General features: G+C 43.4%; 2 protein-coding genes and 1 long non-coding RNA gene across 8 annotated transcripts in view; 1 reads left to right on the forward strand and 2 right to left on the reverse strand.

Annotated features, from left to right (window-relative positions):
• Positions 1 to 23,116, reverse strand: part of KCNQ1 (potassium voltage-gated channel subfamily Q member 1) — a 300,879-nt gene that overhangs the window by 167,056 nt on the left and 110,707 nt on the right. The window lies entirely within an intron of this gene.
• Positions 1 to 23,116, forward strand: part of TH (tyrosine hydroxylase) — a 532,003-nt gene that overhangs the window by 77,706 nt on the left and 431,181 nt on the right. The gene's annotated exons all lie outside the window — the stretch shown is intronic.
• Positions 1,944 to 9,661, reverse strand: LOC310837434. The gene is made up of 3 exons (XR_014560537.1): positions 8,051 to 9,661; positions 3,918 to 7,855; positions 1,944 to 3,607 (listed from the first exon to the last, which is right to left on the reverse strand). It is a non-coding gene; the product is annotated as an uncharacterized lncRNA (long non-coding RNA).

Here is a 23,116-nt window from a genome sequence, read left to right on the forward strand (position 1 = left end):
AAGTGGCAACGAGTGCAGTGACTCACTAACAACATGTTTCAACATGTATTTAGCCCTTGCAGACTTGCACTTCCCCCCTGAACAAATATTTCCTCTTCACTCTAATTTCAATCTCTTTCTGATTTTTCCCTCCAGAAACATCATTGTCATTAAGCATGAGTGCTTACTAGTTTTCAGAAAACCGAAACAGCTAAGCTGAATACATCAATTCTACTAAAAGCTTTTGACAAATTCCTCAGATTTTTTTTTTTTTAATGTAGGGGAGGACAGAGGTTCAGCCAGAGATACATTTCAGGATGTAGAGTGTAACCTTTTTATAAAGTTAATTCTGGAAGACAAAGCTTTTCATTTTTTAATGAGACATTATTTACAATGCAGCGGAGAGCCAATGGCAATAAAAGGGACCCAGTGCAACCTTCAAGGTTATCCACAGCTGCTGAGAAGCTTCTAATTATGATGAGCTGTTTCAGCCAGTGCTTGGATTCAAGACAAAAAGAAAATTGTACCATGTTCTCTCATTCACCCTTGAGGTTATACTATTACCAAAAGATTCCCTCTTTCCAACACCACAGTCACCCTGCTCCTTTTGTGTGTGTCAGGGAGATAGAACAATTTGCGGAAAAGCAATACTAAATGCACATTCAGTCCTCTAACAGCCATAAAACGTAAAGCAGAGGTTTTTTTCTCTCAGAGTCCAGAGTAAGATCCATTCCTGTTGAGGCCAATGGTGAAACTCCCATCAGAAGAAAAGAGCAGGCTAGCTTTGACTTTTGAAACCTCCAAAACTCATAGGAGAAAGGCGACTGTGGTGCTGGAGATTGGAGAACTGGGCCTAAATGTAAGGTTCTATGTACACTTAGGCAGTAATAACAAGTTGCATAAATATAAGAAGAGGGATACCTGGCTTGCCAGTAGTACATGTGGAAAGGATCTAGGGGTCTTAGTAGACCACCAGCTTAACACAAGGTAACAGTGTGATGCAGCAGCAAAAAAACCAACACACAACACCAGATGCTATTCTAGGCTGTATCAACAGAAGTCTATTGTCCAGATCAAGGGAAGTAATAGTAGCACTCTATTCTGCCTTGGTCAGTCCACACCTGGAGTACTGTGTCCAGTTCTGGACGCCACAAGGATATTGACAAGTGAGAACATGTGAAGGGAGGGGCCTCTACAAAAAAAGAGTATTATTGCTTCATTTTTACTTCTCTCCAAATTCACAACATATTCCCCAAAGTTACATTAGAATGTATTCGCTGAGGGTGACAAAGATACAGCCCTCTCCTCTTGCAAATTCTCCAGTAGGGGCTCTTTGTACAGAAAATGAAGGTCAATGGGTTGAATCCAGACTAGGTTAGTTGCCCACAGAAATCAACAGGATTCAAGTGGTGGCTAATTACCATCTGAGATTAGACAGGCACTCTCCTAGCTAAACTTCAGGCATTTAAATACCGTACTTTTCTGTTTATAAGACTAGGTTTTTTTTATTTAAAAATTATGTTCAAAATTGTGGGTCATCTTATACACGGATACAATCTCCCCCCATTTTCTCAATTTGGAGTACCCCAAAATAGGGGTGTCTTATACATGGGGGCATGTTATACATGGAAAAATATGGTACTTTCTGATTCCAGCAGGCATTTTAAGGTTTGATTGTGACTTTCTATTTGTATGATTTATCCCTATGTACATCATTTAGAAACAGTAATGATTAAGTGGTATATAAATGCCTTAAATCACATGAAATAATTAGAAAGAAGAAAAGCTTGCCCAACTGATTTCAGTGAGAACTAATTTCAGGTTTTTAAGTCTGGATTCAACCCAGTGGTTCTACTTGCTCCAATTCAATAGTGACCTGCATGTAGTAGGACAGAGCAAACCATTCTAAATTACAAACCACAGTGCTTAATAACAACCAAGAAAGGTAGTTCTTCTTCTTCTTCTTTGGCGATCACTCATAGACGAGTAAGATTGTCTTTCATAAACACGGTTTTACAGCTCTCTCTCTCTCTGCCAAATGAATTGCACTTTTGTACTTTATCTAAGAAACCCAGTGATCAGGCTCACCATTGGCCCTAAGCAGGGTGAGCACTTATATTATTTATGTTCCAGAACACGGTTTTAAACGTCTTAACATAAATACAACATAGCTTGTGTATTTTAATGTTTGGCTTTTGTTCTTGGTTGTTCAAATAGCTACCCATACAGCAATTCCATTTCTAAACACCAGGGTCATCCTATTGCTTGATATGATACAGGGAAGTACAAGTGTATATTGGAAGAAATACTATTAGATATGAATAAAGGTTGCACAGACATACACCAGCTGATTTCTGACTGCTGCTACCCAGTAATATCTAGAGTACAAGAAGTGCAGGGCGGTGGTAGCTGCAGCCAAAGTTGGTGCAGCCAGTGTTGTTTAACCTCATGTAGGGAAAGCATAATCCCCAAGCAGTTCAGAGAAGCATGTGGATTCACCCAATGCACTTTCTGGATCATGGCAAGGCCTATTCATGAACAAAGCTCTTAAAAAGTGAGTTGAAGCCACACAGGGATTGCTGTAAAAGAGGACGAGATAAAGTATTGTGTGGACAGGGAGTGTGTTGAAAATGAGCTGGGGTGGAGAAAAACGGATGGGAAGGAATAGTTTAGGGAGCCCAGGAGGTTTGGCGGAGGGTGTGTGTGGAAGTTTAGAAAGAGGGCAAAAGTTCATAAACCTTTACAAGTGGTATTGTAGACCATTCCTATTATTACAGGCTAAACATAAAGGTGAGGTGTTTGGCAAAACTCACAGATGCTGTCTAGACATAACTGGATGAAATTAAGGAACAGGGGGACGGGGGGAAACCAGGTTAAATAATAGACACAGTATCTCAAGTGAGATAAACATCGACAACAGCGCTGGTGACCCAAGAGGAATTTTACCTTACCATTCCTACTAAAAGTTACAGTAATAAACATTTAAGTGTAAATACCGTGCTTGGTGCTATGCAGAACATAGTGTATACAGTCAAAATCAAATAAGAACAAGCATGTTCTGGGACACGTTAAGAACTTCAAAGTCCTAATGATTTCATTGGCTGAATTTTGCCCAATATTTCTTGGTTGCAACATGAACTTTTACAAAACTTAACAGTGACCCACTCAACACACTTGTAATGAATATACATTACAATATACATTAAAAAAACTTCAGGCATAGATCTTTGTCAGAAGCTACAAGACCAGACTCCATTATGGAACAAATAGTAAAGGTAAAGGTAAAGGTACCCCTGCCCGTACGGGCCAGTCTTGACAGACTCTGGGGTTGTGCGCCCATCTCACTTAAGAGGCCAGGGGCCAGCGCTGTCCGGAGACACTTCCGGGTCACGTGGCCAGCGTGACATCGCTGCTCTGGCGAGCCAGAGCCGCACACGGAAACGCCGTTTACCTTCCCGCTGGTCCCTATTTATCTACTTGCACCCAGAGGTGCTTTCGAACTGCTAGGTTGGCAGGCGCTGGGACCGAGCAGCGGGAGCGCACCCCGCCGCAGGGATTCGAACCGCCGACCTTTCGATCGGCAAGTCCTAGGCGCTGAGGCTTTAACCCACAGCGCCACCTGCGTCCCCTTATGGAACAAATAGCAGACATCAAATATTAATTGTCAACAAGAAGACGTCAATGTAACCTTGGACAGTTATCAACAGCAATTTCCAGGAGTTCAGCATTCTTCAATGAATTTTGATAATTTTTAATCATCACATCACATTAAAATAAATAAATGAATGTGTATTTGCTTTACATTCTATAGCCTTGTACTAGAATGTCAATTCTCACCCTTAGGAATATATGCAAATAATCTTTCCCAGTGACTTAAATGTGATTTTTCATGCAAGAGAGATTTTATTAAAATGAATACACAGTATGTGAAAAACCACCATTTGTTAGTATAGCTGTAACCCATTGTTAATGGTTTACTTAGAAGAGCATAGGGTGTGATACATTTTATGGCCAGGACAAAGAGCTACATAAAATCAATTTATGCTCCACAACCTATGGAATTATATTTATTACAATGTCAGTTTCCCAGGAAAGTGGGGGGGGGGGGGAGAATGAAGACAACCAAATTGGGGATGGAGCTGCACCTTTTGAAATCTGCAGTTTTTGCCTTCTTTGATGACTCTGAGGACAAAATCTTAAAAGAGTGCTGATGCAATGGATAAAGGAAAACATGGGTAGTAAAATGTGAAAATAATGAAGGATTACACTTATACACACACCCTTTCTTTGGTTAAGAATGGAAAACCAAAATTATTTTGGTTCCACCAAAGAGACTCCACCAACAGCAATAAAATATTCTAGCAGGCATTAGAAATAGGAGAGTTAACACACCACAAAAAAAGTCTAAGCTCCTATTTTGACTAAGTAAATTAAAAGGTGCCACTTCAGAGAATTACACACATAAGACATCTATGATGGGTGGGGTTTTTTGGTTGTTGTTTTTTTAAAAGCAAAACAAAAGCTCCTCTTCAATTAAAAGTATAAGAGAAGAAATCTGGATTTTGTTTCCAAACAAAAAAAACCCCCAGTTTGGTAGGTCTGAAGCTGCTGTTTGCAATTTTTACAAAACCACAGCACAGTTTTACATCACTATTTGCTCCTATTTCTAACTCTCCAAGAACTGTAATAAGCCAACTAGCCATGAATCTAGTAGCAAAACTGCCCAGAGAAAGCTTTTGTCACCTCACAGCTTTTATCAAGAGATTTTCTTCCCACTTTCACTATCATCTGTTTCATCTTGTTAACCAAAAAGGGGGTGGGAAGAAAAAAATAAAGAGGAAAGTCAAAATACCTGTTATTCAGATAGGCCTAGAATGGGTTAAAAAATTACCCCAAACACCAAAAGCTCATACACAGCATTTCTTTGAAAAACCACTTTCAAAAGGAAAGTGAATAGACACTGGACATTTGATTGAAGCATCCTTAAATGTTCACAAAATAAGTATCTTACACTGTATAATTGTACTGATGCCTTTATAAGACTGGGATTGATGTAGATATCTGTCATAAAGTTAACATCTGTCTGCTATTTTTATTTGGTATATTGTCAATTGTAAACTATTTTGTGCCACAACTTCTGTACACAAGTGTGTGTCTAAAGTTATTTTCCACAGTGCCTTTCTATGTATGCTTATTTATTTGGATCCAAACTAACTTTGGATTAACTAACTTTTCACATTGATTTCAATGGTACTTAAGCTGTGACTCCCATCAGCTATAAACTCTACTTAGTAGAGTTAGGTACATAATAATTTACATAAAAGATGTAAGTTGCCTGCACATGCATATATTGAGCAATAGAAAAAAAAATTATTGGCTTCTATACATATTTCCATATATCTAAAGGATGCAGGTATCTAAAGGATGTAATTGAAATACGACTTTCGTCTTAAAATGCATATTTTTGAATTGCTGTTTTATATAAACAGTTCCTCTGATAAGTCTGGGAAGAGATGGGAGCAGGGATTATAAACAGAGCTTGATGTGAAGGTGTCTGTAAACTGGAAAAGTAAAGTGAGCAAGACTGAAGTGGGAGGTGATAATTCCCAGTCTTATAATACAAAGCAGTGGGGAGATCAAAGGGAAAGGATAGTTGGCCTGCAGCAGCACTGACTCATAGGTTAATTGAGGTCCAAACTCTTTTTCTTGCTCAGGAAAAAAAACCACACCACCTTCCCTGAAAATGCATGAACCTTGGTTTCCACTAAGTAAAGTTCTCTTTCTGGCACTGTTAGATTTAATAAAAAGCTTTTGATCAGTAGTGCAAGGATGAAGAAATATTACATACTGAGCCTAGGTATATTTGTAATTAAATGGATTGTTAACAAGAAGAATAGCACACATGAATCCGGGATTTCAAAAAGTTACCAATGTTAGGAAAAGATACAATTCACACATTGAAAACATTGCAGGAAAAAGTATGCAACTTGAATGTAGATTCTAATGTATCATTCCTACATGTGTATCTTTCACTGTGTGAATTCCCACTTCTGAAAAGCTAGGACCAATCAGCACTTCCCTGTATTTGTACAGGAGGGAAATGCAAACTTAAACTAAATACCAGCTAGACATTAATTCTTACCCAGATGCACACTCTGAATAGAAACTTTGCCACGTAGCATGTGGTCTTGTGTTCATTTAGGACAGCAACCTTCAACGAATCTCTGAAGCCCACTCTGTCTTCAAAGGACAGTGCAGTTATGTTGCCCTCCTGTATGCTGCAATCCTAACCATGCAGGATTCCAATTCCCACAGAGGTTTACAGACATCAGCTTTCCAGCTGCAGATGTCCATACACAATGTGTGGAGGGGGGGCTGGGGAGCTCAATGAAACAGGGAGGGCCCCAGCAGCATGGCCACGTTGCTCCTTCAATACATGGACCCCACTTCACCTGCATAATGTGTGAAGAGGGGTTGGGTGAAGGTTCAAAGAAAATGTACTTGAAAGTCAGTAGCTCTCATTTCAATAGCCATCATTTTTAAGTGAATTCACTTTGAGGTGGAAATCCATTAGCACTCTTGTTAAGGGATAAATCCCATTGAGTTTCATCAAAAATACTTCTGTAAAGCTTTCACTTTTGTAAGGAACCTTTCTTCCATTTCCCCCAGCTCCCCTCTCACACTTGCTCCCCCTGCCAGATGTTTCTGTACTATGACTTCCATCAATCCCCACCAAGTGCAGCCAGAAATTAATGCAAATTATAGTTCAGCAACATCTGGAGGACCTCAGGTTAGCCACTCCTGCCCGAGCCCTTTCCTGAGCTTCTCCAACCCTCAGAAGAGGGCTTTGGGAGAAGAAGGAGGGGGAAGAGGGAAGCAGATTAATTTGGGAGCATCTTTGTACTTTTGAAACACTGGGTGTAACCCACTAGGTTAACAACAACAACAACAAGAAGAAGAAGTAGGTTATTGCAAGTTACCCATTTGGATGTTATAAATATTGAGCCACAGAAAAAAACACAAGTGTATGTTATAAAATAAAGCTGCACATATTACTGGGAACACCTGTGTGTTTCTACTGATGACAGCTGCTATAACTGGATTCTTAATGCCTGCTGCTAGGCATTTTACAAACCAGTGCATCTTCTTTCAACTGCTGTTCAAACACTGGGTGAAAGAGGATCTGCTTATTAGGACTGAACATGTGTCTGCATGCACTCAGACAGCAGGCACATATGGAACATCAACAGAATAAAGGGCGAAAAAACCTTAATAGTATTTTGGGGTGGGAATGGGGGTGTAAATACACTGTAGGATTACATTCACTGGCCTGAAGACTAACAACAGGTCCTTGAAGCAAAATCAAGCACTATCAAGAACTTTTTATATGAATTGAAAATATTTGTCCAGGTAATTATTCGATGTAGAACATGTCTCTTTTCTATGGCGCACATGCTCCCTGGTGTAGCTATGTAGCACTGGCACCATTCAGAAACACACAGGTCATTAGTTAGAGCTGACAGTGAAAGGAAATAAGAGCATGGAAGAAAAGGTTTCAACTGCTCCTTGTAATACCTACTAATTCCAAAATGGAAAGCCAGAGATTAGAAGCAGAATAGAATCCAGTCTGCTTATTCTGTGAAAAGGAGAGTCAAACTGCCAAAAGCACAGCAGCAATTATGAAGAATAAATCAGCTTAAAAACAGAGTTTAGCAAATGTACTGGAAAAAGAACAGAGCCCAGTGTAACAAATTAGCACAGGATATCAGCACAATCCACTAGGAGCTTCTTCAGCACAAACCTCACTAAAATGGCTGGGAGCTGTCCAAGTCTTTGGCAGTGGTTTTCTGTAGCCCCCATTAATTCAACTGAGCTTCTACATAATAATAATAATAATAATAATAATAATAATAATAATTTATTATTTATACCCCACCCATCTGGCTGGGCCTCCCCAGCCACTCTGGGCGGCTTCCATAAAAACCAAAAATACAGTAAAATATCACACGTTAAAAACTTCCCTGAACAGGGCTGCCTTAAGATGTCTTCTGAATGTCAGATAGTTGTTTACATGATGGTTTTGTGGTGGATTATGCCCTGCATGAATTTATTCACTGTATCTATTATATCACATTAGGTTGTAGCAAATGTAAGTTCTACTCAGACTAGACTCGTCAAAGTTTATTAATATGGCTAACTTTGGTTAATGAATTCCAATGGGTCTACTCTGAGCACACCTTAGTTGAATATAACCCGTTACTTTATAGATTATATACATATACCTTCTATGAAGACAAATACATGTACAAGCCTGGAAACCTTCTCTCTCCCCCCCTCCCCATTTTCAGTTTCATTGCCTTTACTTCATATTCTTTCTTATGAAGAATCTATGTACAAAAATTCTACACATTGGAGATGAAATTGGTCTCTGTCCAGCTCTGATCCCTCCTGGGGATGCTGAACTAGAAAATACAACTAAGGCTGCAATTCTATAACACTTACCTTAGAGTAAGCTCTACAGATTCAGCAGGGCTTACTTCTATGGAAGCATGTATAGGATTGCATTGCAAATCCTTAGGTAGAAATTAGTCCTTAGGGAGAAAGTGCACTCTAGATTATTATTAAAGCAGAGATGGATCAGCAAAATCCCAGCTGCAATCCCATCTGTTTTCTACATATGAATTTGGATCCCAGTTTGGCAAGCTTAAACTGTATACTGTCTAAATCAAATATATGCTAATGTTGTTTACTAAATCTGGACAAATATATTATTTGGGAAATTATTTCCAAAGACATTGGTGTGTTTGCTTATTTTAATATTGTCTATCTTCTCTTAATGAATTGGAAAAGTAATTTCAGACTGCAATATTTTAAAAAAACAACCATGAGGGTTTGGCAAGACTACCAATAATACATGCCAGTACGTACTAAGGCTTATTTATTCCCTTGTCATTTATTATTCTGGAGACTAAGAGTAGCCAAGAGTCTTTTCAATTGCACTTCTATAACATGACAAGAGTAAGAAATTGCACTATAGATGTCCTAGGCCAACAATGGTTCCAAGGTGCCATATGAGGAATGAAAGCAGTGGAATTTAATTGTGTGCATCTTTCTGCTGCCTCTATACAACCAACTGTTAGTTTTCAGGAAACTTTCAAGAGATCAACTTCAGTTATTTTTTAAGAATCAATGGGGTGGTGGGTTGAGAGATATTATATTCATATCTAAGCACTCTAACAAGGTATCTCCATGCATGGAAGTGTGGCTTTCCTGCTGCTGGCTATGACAAAAGAGAGAATCTCACTACCCATGTAGCCTCGACCGCCATAATACTACAGCCATTATATGGAAGTTGAAGTCAATGAGTTTGTAAGTGCAAAGTGTTTACTGTTCAGGGCATGGAGGACTATTCATGAGACCAAGCTACCACATGAAGGCTACTCTGCATGGCAACCCACTCATGTGCAGCAATTTGACGCACAAAACATCTGTTTTTCACTATGTCTCTTCTTGCAGTTTGCTCTGGTGTGGCAAAAAATCAGATGTTCCACATGTTGCACAGATACACAAAAATAGCCTGACATGTTCCATTTAAAGAATTTAAAGTAAATTATCACTCAGCCACTTGGTTTTGTGAACTGGTTTTAAGACTCTTAAATATACATATTGAAAGTTATGTGACTCTGTGTGTGGGCAGGCTAACATCTTCTTAGTGGGTTTAAGCAGGCTGTTTAATTCTTTTTTTAGTTTCCCCTTTCAACTTTGTGTCAATATTAATCTGTTTTAAACTATGCAGTTTAAATCCATCTCAAGGTTTTGAATGGGCAATATTGAAACTTCAATACAGTTTGATTTGAAAACAAAACAGAACTCTGTGATGTTAATTCTATAGTAAGGTAAAGGGACCCCTGACCATTAGGCCCAGTCGTGACTGACTCTGGGGTTGTGGCGCTCATCTTGCTTTATTGGCTGAGGGAGCCGGCGTACAGCTTCTGGGTCATGTGGCCAGCATGACTAAGCCGCTTCTGGTGAACCAGAGCAGCACACGGAAATGCCATTTACCTTCCCGCGGAGCGGTACCTATTGATCTTTGACGTGCTTTCAAACTGCTAGGTTGGCAGGAGCTGGGACCGAACAACGGGAGCTCACCCTGTTGCGGGGATTCGAACCGCTGACCTTCTGATTGGCAAGTCCTAGGCTCTGTGGTTTAACCCACAGCGCCACCTGCGTCTATAGTATCCAATCCTTTAACACAGGGGTAGTCAGTGTGGTGTTCACCAGATGCTGTTGGATGATAAATTGCGTCATCCCTTCCACTGGCCTTGATGCCTGGGGCTGATGGGAGCTGGAGTCCAACAACATCTGGGGGTGCCATGTTGGCTACACCTAAAAGAGCATGTCAATACCTCCTTAGCAAGGCAGAGAAATTATTCAAAACGCACACCGTAGTACAAAGGGCTCTAAGACTTTCAAAGAGTTATACTCATTAAGCATATCTAGTGAATTATCTTTCTAATTTGCCTGCTGGTGGAAGGAATTACTTTCTAATTCTTCTAGAATAAAAAGTAACTTTCTTCCATCTTTGCTGGGAATGCCCACTAGCTGCTTTATTCATTGAGAGAAGAAGAAGAGTTTGGATTTGATATCCCGCTTTATCACTACCCGAAGGAGTCTCAAAGCGGCCAACATTCTCCTTTCCCTTCCTCCCCCACAACAAACACTCTGTGAGGTGAGTGGGGCTGAGAGACTTCAAAGAAGTGTGACTAGCCCAAGGTCACCCAGCAGCTGCATGTGGAGGAGCAGGGACGCGAACCCGGTCAACCAGATTACGAGTCTACCGCTCTTAACCACTACACCACACTGGCTCTCAAAAAGACATTAAAACACATGTGGACAGATACTATGAAGACATTTCACCAAAAGGAACTTTTGACATGGATGCTGCCAGCTGCCAGGATCTCCACAGCACTTGTGGGGAAATAGGTTTGTTTGTTTTTTTAATCTATATTACAATATAAAAATCTCTGGAATTCAGTTATCGAAGAAAAAATAAGAATAAGTTATGGGTCTCTAAGGCACAGGAAGGCTTCAATTTCTATTCTGTATGGTGGGATTTCATTTCACTACCCATTCTGGTTTTGCACAAAATCTGAAATGAGCAGAGCAAGAAACACTTGGATCCTAGAACAGGTACACAGTGCTAGAGGCTCTGCATCAGGTCAAATATGCTGGGCCCCATCAGACATTTAATGAATGTCTGTTGCAATTAGCAATGAAGGATTACAAAAGTGCTTTTCTTTACATTACTGCGTCATTTTGCTATAGTTTAAAAATTATGATGCTGGGCTTCCTTAGCTGTAACAACTGCACTGATTTGCAGCAGTTCATGACTGCAAGGATTAAGCTTTAACTCTTATTAATACAGCTATTTGTCTGCTGTTGTGTAAACTGTAAATCTGGCACATGATGGATGGCCCTTCCCCAAGTGCTCATTGTGCCCTGGTCTTTTATCAATTATACATGCATATACGGAGAAAGGAAGCTACATTTTTAAAAATTGCATTTTACAAAAAGAAAAAGTTGTGAAGTCTGTTTTTGTTTTGAGTCTTGAAATCTAACCATCTTTAAAACTGACAAATATCTCATAATCTCAACAATCTTGTGAGACAATTCTAGTCAAAGCTAGTCTAGTCAGGTATCCATCTTGCTCCCAGAAACTACTGTTCAAGGTACCCATAGGAATTCTGCTCAACATGATGTAAGGAAAGGCACACACATAAAGACGACAGGAACACATTTTTCAAAATGTCTTTCCCCTCCTTATTCAACTGTCGAGGAGAACAAATGCATTGTCCAGTGAAGATTATAAATGAGCACATGCCCAGCATTTACCAAAAAGAAAAAGGCTTCTGAAAAGATAGGTCCTAGTGCTTAGAACTATGTTTCCTAATAAACACAAATACTTTTATTTACGTATATTGAAACAGGGGAATTATAATAGAAAAAAGCTGAATAATCATATTCAGCTATATCTTAGCTAATGTGATGTGTGTTACTCAATGCAACCAAAGAGACATTTAACAAATTTTAAACTACACGTTCCTATTGCAGCTATAGAGAATGGCCCTAGTGGCACAACATAATGCTTGGACAGTTTCACAGAGGGTAGGCAATTCTTGGGATACACTGGCCCTGGAGTGTTAAGAACGATAAAGCCACAACAAGCTTATTTAATTGAGCTTGGATACATTTTGGTAATCGGTATGGCTGGCAAATAATTGGTTTGTTATAATATGATCTAGTCACAGCCCTAGAAGCCACCTTTTGAAACTTCCAAGCTCTCTTCAAGGTTATCCCTAAGCAGAACAGATAACTAATTCAAGTTCTAAGCAACTTCGGCGTGAATGATTTAAGTGAAGTTTAGCCTTTCCATAAAAGGGCACAGCTGGCGCACAAACTGAAACTGGTGAAAGGCACTCCGGGCCACTGCCAGCACTGCCAAGGCTGTTCCCAGAAGTTGTGAAACTGTTGCTTTTCACAAGAGAGCACAACTTCATCAAGTACACTAACTCCTATGTCACTCCACCCTTTGTTCACACACACCCAGTCCAAAAACTAGTACCAGTTACTTGTTCGCAACTTCTACTGCTTCCCGAGGTTCAGAGGACAGAAACGAGAGGCTGTCATCCATACACTGGTGACACACCAGCCCAAATCCCCATATGACCTCACCCAGCAATTTTACTTTCCCTGCATTATTACTAATTATGGGGATGACATGTCCTTACCATATGACTTGCCCCAACAGCATGGAAGCTCTGATGCTCTGTTGCTGACTTATCAAACTGGCATACTAACAACTCCTCATTTTGTTAAGCTTTAACACTCAGATCTATGGGATCTTTATTATGTTAGAGACTTCAGAATCTAGACCAGAATGGAAAAATCCAGGCAGCAATATTTTTTAAAACACAAGTTTTATTGACTTTGGTTTAATTTGTCAGACAAATAAAGCAAAGGGGTGCATTCAGGAAAAATGAGAGAATGCCCCCGAACACCAGGGGCAGACAGTTTTTATCCCCTTAGGCAAAGCAAAGTTCAGCCCTTGACCCACCCCTTACATATTCCTCTTTATACATATTCATTAAAAGCTCTACCAATTAAAGAATTGATGGTGGCCCTTCGGTTCCAAGTTGCATTATCCACTAGGTGGCGCTGCGAGTTTAAAATCTTTCTGACCTATTTACTGGTTTCCCGTAAATGCTCCTTGACCCCCGCCTCTTTCTGTGGTTTTTAACAGGTTGCTCGGTTTAGAACTTTGTGGTGGGCTAAACATCCTGAGCAAACGGACAGTTTCTCAGAATGAGCTCAACCACTAGCAAAATCCCCTGGCCGCATCCTCTTGCAAAGAGCAGGGGCAAGCAGGGGAGAGAGAAATGTCTTTTTAGCTTTTAGTTTGCTTTCTAAGATGGCTTTCAGCTTATAAAATGGCTCCAGCCTGGCTCTCCAAAGAGGACCCAGGTGGACCCTTGGTCCTCACTCCTTCATTCCCCCCTTTCCATCAAGAAAATGCTGACCGGTTACGGTTTCCATTTTCGTTTTGATGGATCTATAGGTCATAGAGAGCCAGGATATGGGAGACGTGGTAGTCCACTCGTGGCATCTGTTGGGGCCAAGGTGCATACCAGACATTCTGACTTATTGGCAGAATGGGCTACCATCTCAGCCATTTGTAACCGCCTATTGTAAGGGTTATGGACGCCCCACTCAGTCATTTGACGAAAAAAGTTGGCATGGGAGGCCAGGGGACTCTTTCCCGCTTTGGCCAATACACAGGTAGGTTCTCCAATTCTCCAACCAGATACGATATTGTTCATGCCAGCAAGAATACAGGAACATCCAAAGAAATAGGGCAATACATACCACTCCTACCCACCAACCCCAATATTTCCATAGTTCCTCCCACCAATACTCGGGGCCATTCCTAATATTCTTTTACCGCTGAAGGGCCCACTGATATTCGTATTCAATAAACGCTTGGGCCTCTGGGGTCATTTTCCACCTTATTTCGGAAGCTCCTACCACTTGGATCAACTTCCCAACTATTCCCGGTGGGTGGGGACCCCTGTGGTTTCCTGGGAGAGTACTATATCCAAAAGGGGCTTCTTCTTCCACGTAAATGATGTTGCACCCACAAGAATATATCCACCCCTGCAACGGCCTGACACACGGGGTGACTATATCAAGGGGTTCTGGTCCCAATACCAAAAGTCCTAGTGGTGCCTCTAAATTTGCTGGAGAGCAAGTTTCTACGTTGGGGATGCTGCCCTCGGGCACCCCTCCCATCCAATTCTTCTGGAACTAGGTGCCCTGTCTGTCTACTGGGTGGCAACTCTTATGCAGCCACAAGAATACCCTGCCACATTCAAGGGTATTAGGTATGGAGTTACCAGGCCCAGTAGTTCAGGCAGTATTCTGGGATTTTGGGAGACTCGAGCCACCACGATAGTCACAGGTGGGACTGCAGAATTTACAGGCACCTGTTCAGCAATTTTAATGTGCACCTGATTCAGACACCCTCCCATGCAACACCCGGAGTAAGATTTGGGCCTGGTTTATCAAATGGGGTTGAAATATCGCTTTACCATGCAACCAGCGGGCTATTCTCCCACAACCACAAGAGCAGTCTAGAACTCGATAGATTTCGACCGATCCTGCAGCTCTCCGGAGGAGCCACATCCAAGTGCGCTGGGCAATGCAGTGAATAAAGAGCCACAGTGGGAGAGTGGGATGCTGTACTGCGGCCGCCCTATTGAACCCTCGTTCCCAAGAGCCAACGAGTATGCCGTCCCTTACCACCGGCAAGACGAACCAGTCATAGCAGAGATCAGCAGACCAATAGGGTTGGTATGGCTCGGTAGGGTCAGGGCAATAAGACATAGAGCAAGTCAATAAAGAAAATAAGAGAGAAAAGAGAAAGTCTTTGTGACTGTCCTTGTGATGAGTAGTCGCAGGATCTCGTTGCCCGTGGCCCAACGCTTTTCCTGGTAGCGTCAGACACAAGGTGATGATCAGCTTCAGAGGGTCAGCAGGATTTCAGACGCGTGTGATGTACCCAGGGGATCACCTCGGCTACTTTCACTGCAGTAGGGGATGAGGGGGTCGCCAGACGCTGTCACCCAGAGGAACTGGTGAACCGGCTCAGCGAGACTGCCGCGGGACTGCACGATGTATGCTCGAGGGAATACCTGGAAAGGAAGCAAACACACACACGACAAACAAAGGGATTGTACTTGTCCTTGAGTGATGTGATTTTTTCATCTGCCCCAAACTGGCGGGGATGTCTTGGACGAAAGGGGGTGGCCTGCCATACAAAAGTTCAAAGGGTGATAGTCTCAGTCTCTTGGTTGGCGCACAGGACACAGTTTTGGGATGTAGCAGCAGTTAGTTATAGCAGCAGTTAATTGAGATAGGTTGGTGATGTAGAGTATTCTCCCAAGGTGTGCTTTAGCAGCTGGGCTTCCCAAATGGGTGGATTCGTGGCAATTCTTCACAATCACGCTGGCCAGATGCTGGGGCACCAAAAACACGGCTGTCTGGTCCTTCCTGGAGCGTTGCTCCTTCTTGACATGCCCACTGATGTTCATCAAGGGTGTAACGCTGTTCCACATCATCTGGAGTGAGTTCTGGGATTATTCTTTTGGCATAGCAGGCATTTCCTGGAAATCTGGGCTGCCAGTTGATAAAGGTTGGCTATATAGACATACTTTTCCAGCTGCTTGGTTGTGGCATCTGGCCCCATGTGGGTGGACTCATAGTATCTGGTTTGTTAGCAGTACTTAAGATCACTTCTGGGACCACTGCTCCAATAACTGAGGTGGGGGCCGGTTCCCGGGCTGCTTCCTTGGCCACTCTGTCTGCCAATCGATTTCCTCTGGCCACTTCTCCTGGTCCAGTTTTATGTCCATAACCTCAATGCAATCGTGCGTCTGCTCCTCACCTTCTCCTACCGGCAACAGGATAGCTGGGTTGAGGGCGGTGGTGCCTACTGGTGGAGGTTTCAGAGCTGCCTCACAAGCTGCATTATCTGCTTTCCGGTTGCCTCTAGTGACCATGTACCGACCTCTGCCATGGCCTTTGCAGTGCATTACAGCAATTTCTTTGGGGGCCCATACAGCTTCTAGTAACGTCTCAACTTCTGGACCGTATTTCAGAGCTTTCCCGTGGGCTCCAATCAAGCCCCGCTCTTTCCATAGGGCGCCATGCGCATGCAGGGTTAAGAAGGCATATTTAGAATCAGTATAGATGTTAGCCTTGCATCCAGCTGCCAATTGCATGGCAATGCCTTTCGCTGTTGGACTTCACCTCAAAGGACAAATAACTCTTGGAGACTTTGGCCTCCTCAGAACTCTTGGAATGCTTGCCTGGCCTGCACCCCCACTTTTGGGTGCTCTATTGCCTGAGGAACAGCTTGCAACTGCCTTTTCAGCCTTTCTCCAACACACAGTCCATCAACACAGATGCGTTGAACCGTATAAACAACTTCCCAAAGCAGCCTCAGCCCCCTCTGGGCTTGGTACTCAGCCCCCTCTGGGCTTGGTACTCTTTCTGGGCATCCTCTAGGCCCCTCTGGGCTTTCTGGGCGTTCCACAGACCCTTCTGGGCTTCCAGATCCCTCTGGTCTGGCTTCTACTGCGGCCTGACATGCCGTCTTCAGTCCCTGCCACGCAACCCAGGGCTTCTCTAGAGCATCAGCCACGTCTGCTTCACAAGCCTCCACTGCGCCTGTAAACTTCTTAATGGGCTGGGCAAAGCCTGTTTCAGCCTGTGTACTTTCCCATAGCTGCTTTTCTGCCAGCCAATAATACATGCATTTTGACCAGGCTTCCCAATTGGCTCCATGTAGCCTTTTACAGGGGTAATTCTTATGGCCTTGCTGTTGCTGAGCAGGCATCTTCCTTCCCCTTGGCTGCGGGTCTCTGAATGGCTACGACGGACCCCTCGGATCCCTGGGCTGTGAGCCATTGCCGTGCCTAACACTGCTGCCTTTTCTTTCCTCCACTGCTTTTTCTCCCTCTTCTCAGCCTCTCCTCTTTGTTCAAACACCTTCTGGGCGATGGCCATGATCTGAGATCTGGACATGCCCTGGAACCCAGGCTGTTTTTGGATTTTGGTTCTAATGTCCTTTGCACATTGTCCTATGATAGGTACTTAGAGCATTGCGATTGTCCACATTATTTGGGTCCCACTGTGGGTTGGTTAAGGGATATCGTTGAGGCCACTCTGCCTCCTGAACCTGCTGTTCTTTTAGGTGTTCTAAAGCCTGTGTATTAATTCTCCTCCTTTCCTCTGAAGTAAAGAGAGTGTTCAGCAATTGCTGACAGTCTGTCCAGGTAGGCTCATGTGCTGCAAATATAGAGGACAGCAAGTCCACAATTGCCTGGGGCTTCTCAGCAAATGCAGGGGTGTGGGTCTTCCAATTCATCAAATCAATGGTGGTGAAGGGGACATATTGGAGGGTGAACGGAGGCGCAGGGAGCGGATTGTCCCAAATTACACGAAGGGGGGGTCAGGACTTCTGCTTCTCCTGCCTCATGTACTTCCCCAATAAAGGTAAAGGTAAAGGTACCCCTGCCCGTACGGGCCAGTCTTGACAGACTCTGGGGTTGTGCGCCCATCTCACTCAAGAGGCCAGGGGCCAGCGCTGTCCGGAGACACTTCCGGGTCACGTGGCCAGCGTGACATCGCTGCTCTGGCGAGCCAGAGCCGCACAAGGAAACGCCGTTTACCTTCCCGCTGGTAAGCGGTCCCTATTTATCTACTTGCACCCGGAGGTGCTTTCGAACTGCTAGGTTGGCAGGCGCTGGGACCGAGCAGCGGGAGCGCACCCCGCCGCAGGGATTCGAACCGCCGACCTTTCGATCGGCAAGTCCTAGGCGCTGAGGCTTTAACCCACAGCGCCACCTGCGTCCCAATGCTTTGGCTCAAACATTGCGATAAGCTTTTTCAGCTTCTCAATACATAGTGGTCAAACTTCTGTATTTGCTCATCTTTTTCCTCAATTCTTTAAGACTGGGGTATAATTCATCCAGGACCTGGTCACTGGGCTCTGCCTTGTGTACTTCTGGGCTGGCTGGCAGCCCCCCCCCCCTTTCCTGCTTCGGCTCCTGGGGCCGCATATCGGGGCAGCGGTGGAGCTTTGAGGATATGGGGCTGTCCCTGTCCTCCCAAGGGGGGCCACCACGGCACTTGGATCATATGGGGGTGGGGCCAGGACTTTTGCCTCGGATCCCTGGTAAATGGGCTTCTTGAGGCGTTTTCCTGCCTGTGCTCCTTAATTTTGCATTGATCAGTCTTATATTTCTTCAGCCAGGGGTTGGGGGGGTTCTCTATTATCACGTGAACCTCTAGAACTTCATCCATGTTCACAAACTCATCCAAGTTAAATGGAGAAAACTCTTCTTCCTCTTTTGGTTCTGTGCAGTTTTTTTGTTTGTTTGTTTTTTTTAACTTCTAATATTTCTTCCAACAGACACCTGCCACATGGCTGCTCACACCCTGTGTCAGCTTCAGGTGTCCGGCTTGTTTCTTCATGCCTTCCTTCATCTTTTTTCTGTGGCAACTAACTTGTCAACTGTGGTGGCCACAAAGATGCAGGTCCTCTCTTGAGGCTCCTCTGCCTGAGCCTCAAACTAGGGGTCTATTGCAGTGTTCTCTGAGACACACCTAAACACTGAGCCATCCAGCTGGTGCCTGGTTAAGGACACCAATTAAATTGCCCTCCCTGTCTCAACTGTAACTGCTATAGGTCTGAAACCATTTCGTATTTCCTAGCCATAGACCACCTCTCACTGGTCATCAGAGAAGCTAGGGGGCTGCTGGTGGTTTCCCTGATGTGTTCCAAACTGCCGCTGGTCACAGAGGTACCCAGCTCTTCCCTAACTAAGTTCTGGGATTTAGGTTGGCCTCCCTGGTCAAGCTGTAGTTACTATAGGGATCAAAACTATTGGAGGTCTGCAAGGCTCATGTGCTTCCCAGTTCAGTAATGGGCTTTGGAGAAACTAGGAGGCTTGCCTTACTACCAAAGCCACAGCTCAGCAGAGAATTCTCCAGCTCTGCCTGGCTGAACTCTTGCCTTCATTGAGGTCCAGAGATCTGAAACCTTTGTATACACTCTAGTTCTGTATACTAACTTGGATAACCTAAGGGATCTCTGGAGCGATCCCCTCCATCGCTCCCAAAGCTGAATCTGAGTCTGAAACTCTTCCCTAAATAGATACTCAGCCTCAAAGATACCCCTTGTTGCCCTGTCCCAGTTAGGGCCCCTATGTTACTTCCCAGTTCACACAGAGTGCGCAAGCATTCTGGCATCATCACAACGCCATAGTCTCCGCTGAATCCTTTCTTGAAATTGTTCAGCATACACTGTAGGGGAGTTACCGGACCTTTTGAGCCACCCCCCCCCCATATTTAATATGGCCCTTGTGCAGCGTCCCCAAACACCAAACACACAGACACGCAGTTCCCAACTTTCCTCGCCCAGTCGAGCTCGCGCTGCTGGGAAACGAAGTACTTATTGGTTCTACCCCAGGGGAATACCCTGGGGTTGCACACACACACGCACCAAGTGCCTCTTTCACTGGACGCTGTACCACACACTAGCCTCCCGGTCCCCCCCCCTTTTTCCTTCTGCCTTCCTTTAAATCCTTAAGCGTGGGTGGGTATTAGGGGCCAATCCTTCCCTTACTGCCACCAAGCACGCTTGGACATGTGATCAAGATGTCCCTTCTCCTTAAAAAAGGAGGTTTCCTATGTCCTCAGGGCCCTTTGCCATGTACTCACCCCAGCCGGCTGGTTCCTCCTGCCCTGTCAACCTCGGTCCTTCAATCCGTTGTCTCCTCTCACAGGATCCAGCAGAAGGGTCAAATTGGCTTCGCCCTCCTCCGAAGAAAAACCTCAGTGGCGCCAGGAAAGCGGCCTATTGGCTCTTCCCCTGCGTCCTGCCTAGAAAAGGACAAGGGAGCTGCCTTCTGGTCTTTTTGAGGACTTAAGGTCCTTGATCCGAGTCACCTGTGGCACCAGAAATGTTAGAGACTTCAGAATCTAGACCAGAATGGAAAAATCCAGGCAGCAATATTTTTTAAAACACAAGTTTTATTGACTTTGGTTTAATTTGTCAGACAAATAAAGCAAAGGGGTGCATTCAGGAAAAATGAGAGAATGCCCCCGAACACCAGGGGCAGACAGTTTTTATCCCCTTAGGCAAAGCAAAGTTCAGCCCTTGACCCACCCCTTACATATTCCTCTTTATACATATTCATTAAAAGCTCTACCAATTAAAGAATTGATGGTGGCCCTTCGGTTCCAAGTTGCATTATCCACTAGGTGGCGCTGCGAGTTTAAAATCTTTCTGACCTATTTACTGGTTTCCCGTAAATGCTCCTTGACCCCCGCCTCTTTCTGTGGTTTTTAACAGGTTGCTCGGTTTAGAACTTTGTGGTGGGCTAAACATCCTGAGCAAACGGACAGTTTCTCAGAATGAGCTCAACCACTAGCAAAATCCCCTGGCCGCATCCTCTTGCAAAGAGCAGGGGCAAGCAGGGGAGAGAGAAATGTCTTTTTAGCTTTTAGTTTGCTTTCTAAGATGGCTTTCAGCTTATAAAATGGCTCCAGCCTGGCTCTCCAAAGAGGACCCAGGTGGACCCTTGGTCCTCACTCCTTCAATTACACAGCATGAACATGTGTAATATTGCAGGTGTGATACTCTAAAAATGGTTCATACAATCTTAAATGTAGGCCCATGCAGCTGAAGCTATCCAAGCCTCATTTGTACAGGAGAGGACACAACTGTTCTACTTCACAATACTTCTTCATCATTTCTCTATAGATTTTCAACAGAAATACAGCCTTTTGAACTTGTTTTTAAACTGCTCAGTTTTCAGCTGCAAAGAAAACCTTACTTGTTTGAGAATAGAAGGAAATGAATACAATGAGAGTGGGATAAGAGATCTAAGCCTCCAGTCTTTCTTGCTGCATGGGCTTCTTTATGCTTTTCTGCTAACAAAAAATAGATTCCAGTCAAATCGCAGCATTTTGTGGGGAGGGGCTTTGCAGACACTACCCAGAGTACTTTAGCTTCTTCCTCATCCTCTGCCCCTTAAGAAATATAGAAGCTTTTCCTAAACTGTGCTAGACTTCCACATCCTTTAGGTCTTTTTTCCCTTACTGTCCATGTAGACAAGGGGCACCTAGGTCCTTAATATCCACAATATAAACAAGCATGTCACTGGACAGTTCCATAATAGTGGGTGTGGCGATCACACAGGGTCCCCGGATATTTAATGGTTTCTTGATCCCTGTGCCACACTGTGCTCGCTTCCTGGCTGCCACCAACCAGTTACTCTCTGGTAAAACACTGAGTCCAGTCAGTTGTTAAAAGTGAACAAAAAAAACAAGTTTATTTTACAAATATTAACAAGTTTATGGTTTCTCAGATAACATTCCTGTCAGTATCTTAACTTTAGTTTCTTTACCGGCCTATACCTTCCTAATACCTTCTGGCTGATTATCTCAACTGTTTGACTGACTCCTCCTAACAAAACAAAAAAATTCCTTCCAGTAGCACCTTAAAGACCAACTAAGTTAGTTCTTGGTATGAGCTTTCGTGTGCATGCAAACGCCACAGTGGGTGTTGAGGTACCCTTGGCAAAAGACAGAGCAAGGAAGATGTGGGGTTGTGTGGAGCCCAATGAGCCATGGATGGGAGATTCTCTGGAAGTCGCTATAACCTTAGTAAAAACAGTGGGGGTGATGTGGGGAATGTAATTGATAATAAATAATCACTAAGAAATCACCTCTGAAAATCAGTGGGAGTTAAGTTTGCTCTATATATTATTGTTTGTTTGTTTTACTGCTTCATGTTTCGAAGAAAATCTCCAAACAGTTTACAACAGCCTAAAAATATTACAAATAGAAGTAAAAAATGAAAATACAGTAAGCTTCCGCATTCTAGAGCAACATAGATAACAGGAAAAAGAAAACCAGTGCTTCACATATTTGTCTGGGGAACATTGTCGCAAGGGAGAATTGCCATACAGAGGAACACTTTCACCTACTTCACTTTATAAATGTCAGGTTGATGTGGGGTGAGGAGGTCCACTGGGTACTCCAAGCCCAAGCCACCTAAGGCTTTAAAAATTAGCACCAGTGCTTTGAGCTGCTTCTAGAAGCAGCAAGCAGTCAGTGTAGTTCTTTTCAGACTGATGAGGTATGTACAAACCAGCACAACCAAGCTAAGCATCTTGAAGCCACATTGTAAAACCTTGTGAGTTTCCAAACCCTCTTGAAGGACAGCCCCACATAAATATTGTACAATGGCCTCTGGGTGTGTACAAGTGAGTTGGTCAGAAACAAAGGTGCCCCTGGGGAATAAATCCTATGTGGCCTGAAACATTTTATTTGTGGGGAAGGAGAGGGAGGAAATGTTTCCCCTAGGTTTTGCTTCCATACACTGTTTGGCAAAGGCACTGCAAAGTTGGCATCTCACAATAATGTTATTTTTTTTTTAAAAAAATCATTCATGAGCTCAACTATGGGGTGTGTGAGTGTGAGTGAGAGAAGCCAGTCTCTCTCTCTCTCTCTCTCTCTCTCTCTCTCTCTCTCTCTCTCTCTGTGTGTGTGTGTGTGTGAGACACACACACACAGAGAGACATACACACACACATTTAGAAGGTGTGCATGATTTAAATCACAGTAACCTTTATCATAGCATCACAACAGGCTTATGAAAGCCTTCAAACTAACATGTGAGAGGACTTCAGTCCAGGTAAAATATTACTACTACCCTTTGGACATAATATCTGGAGCTTAAAAAGCAATTTTAGAAATTCACTTATTTCCTACATTCCACAAGATTCATAGTGGGCATTGCCTGATTGGCTTTTTCGGAGCACAATGCTACCAAATAACAAAAAAAGTAACAGAAACAACTCTTTCTTGGTGCTTTTGCATACCTTATCCAAACAACAAACAAACAAACAAACAAACACAGAGATCTGTCTCACATTCAGCCTGATCAGCAACTAGCCACAAAATCAATTTTCTGTGTGCCACTTGGTTTTCAAAGCTATAGGCTTTT

The sequence above is a fragment of the Podarcis gaigeae genome, assembly GCF_964106915.1.
Source record: "Podarcis gaigeae genome assembly, chromosome: 1".
Taxonomy (NCBI): domain Eukaryota; kingdom Metazoa; phylum Chordata; class Lepidosauria; order Squamata; family Lacertidae; genus Podarcis; species Podarcis gaigeae.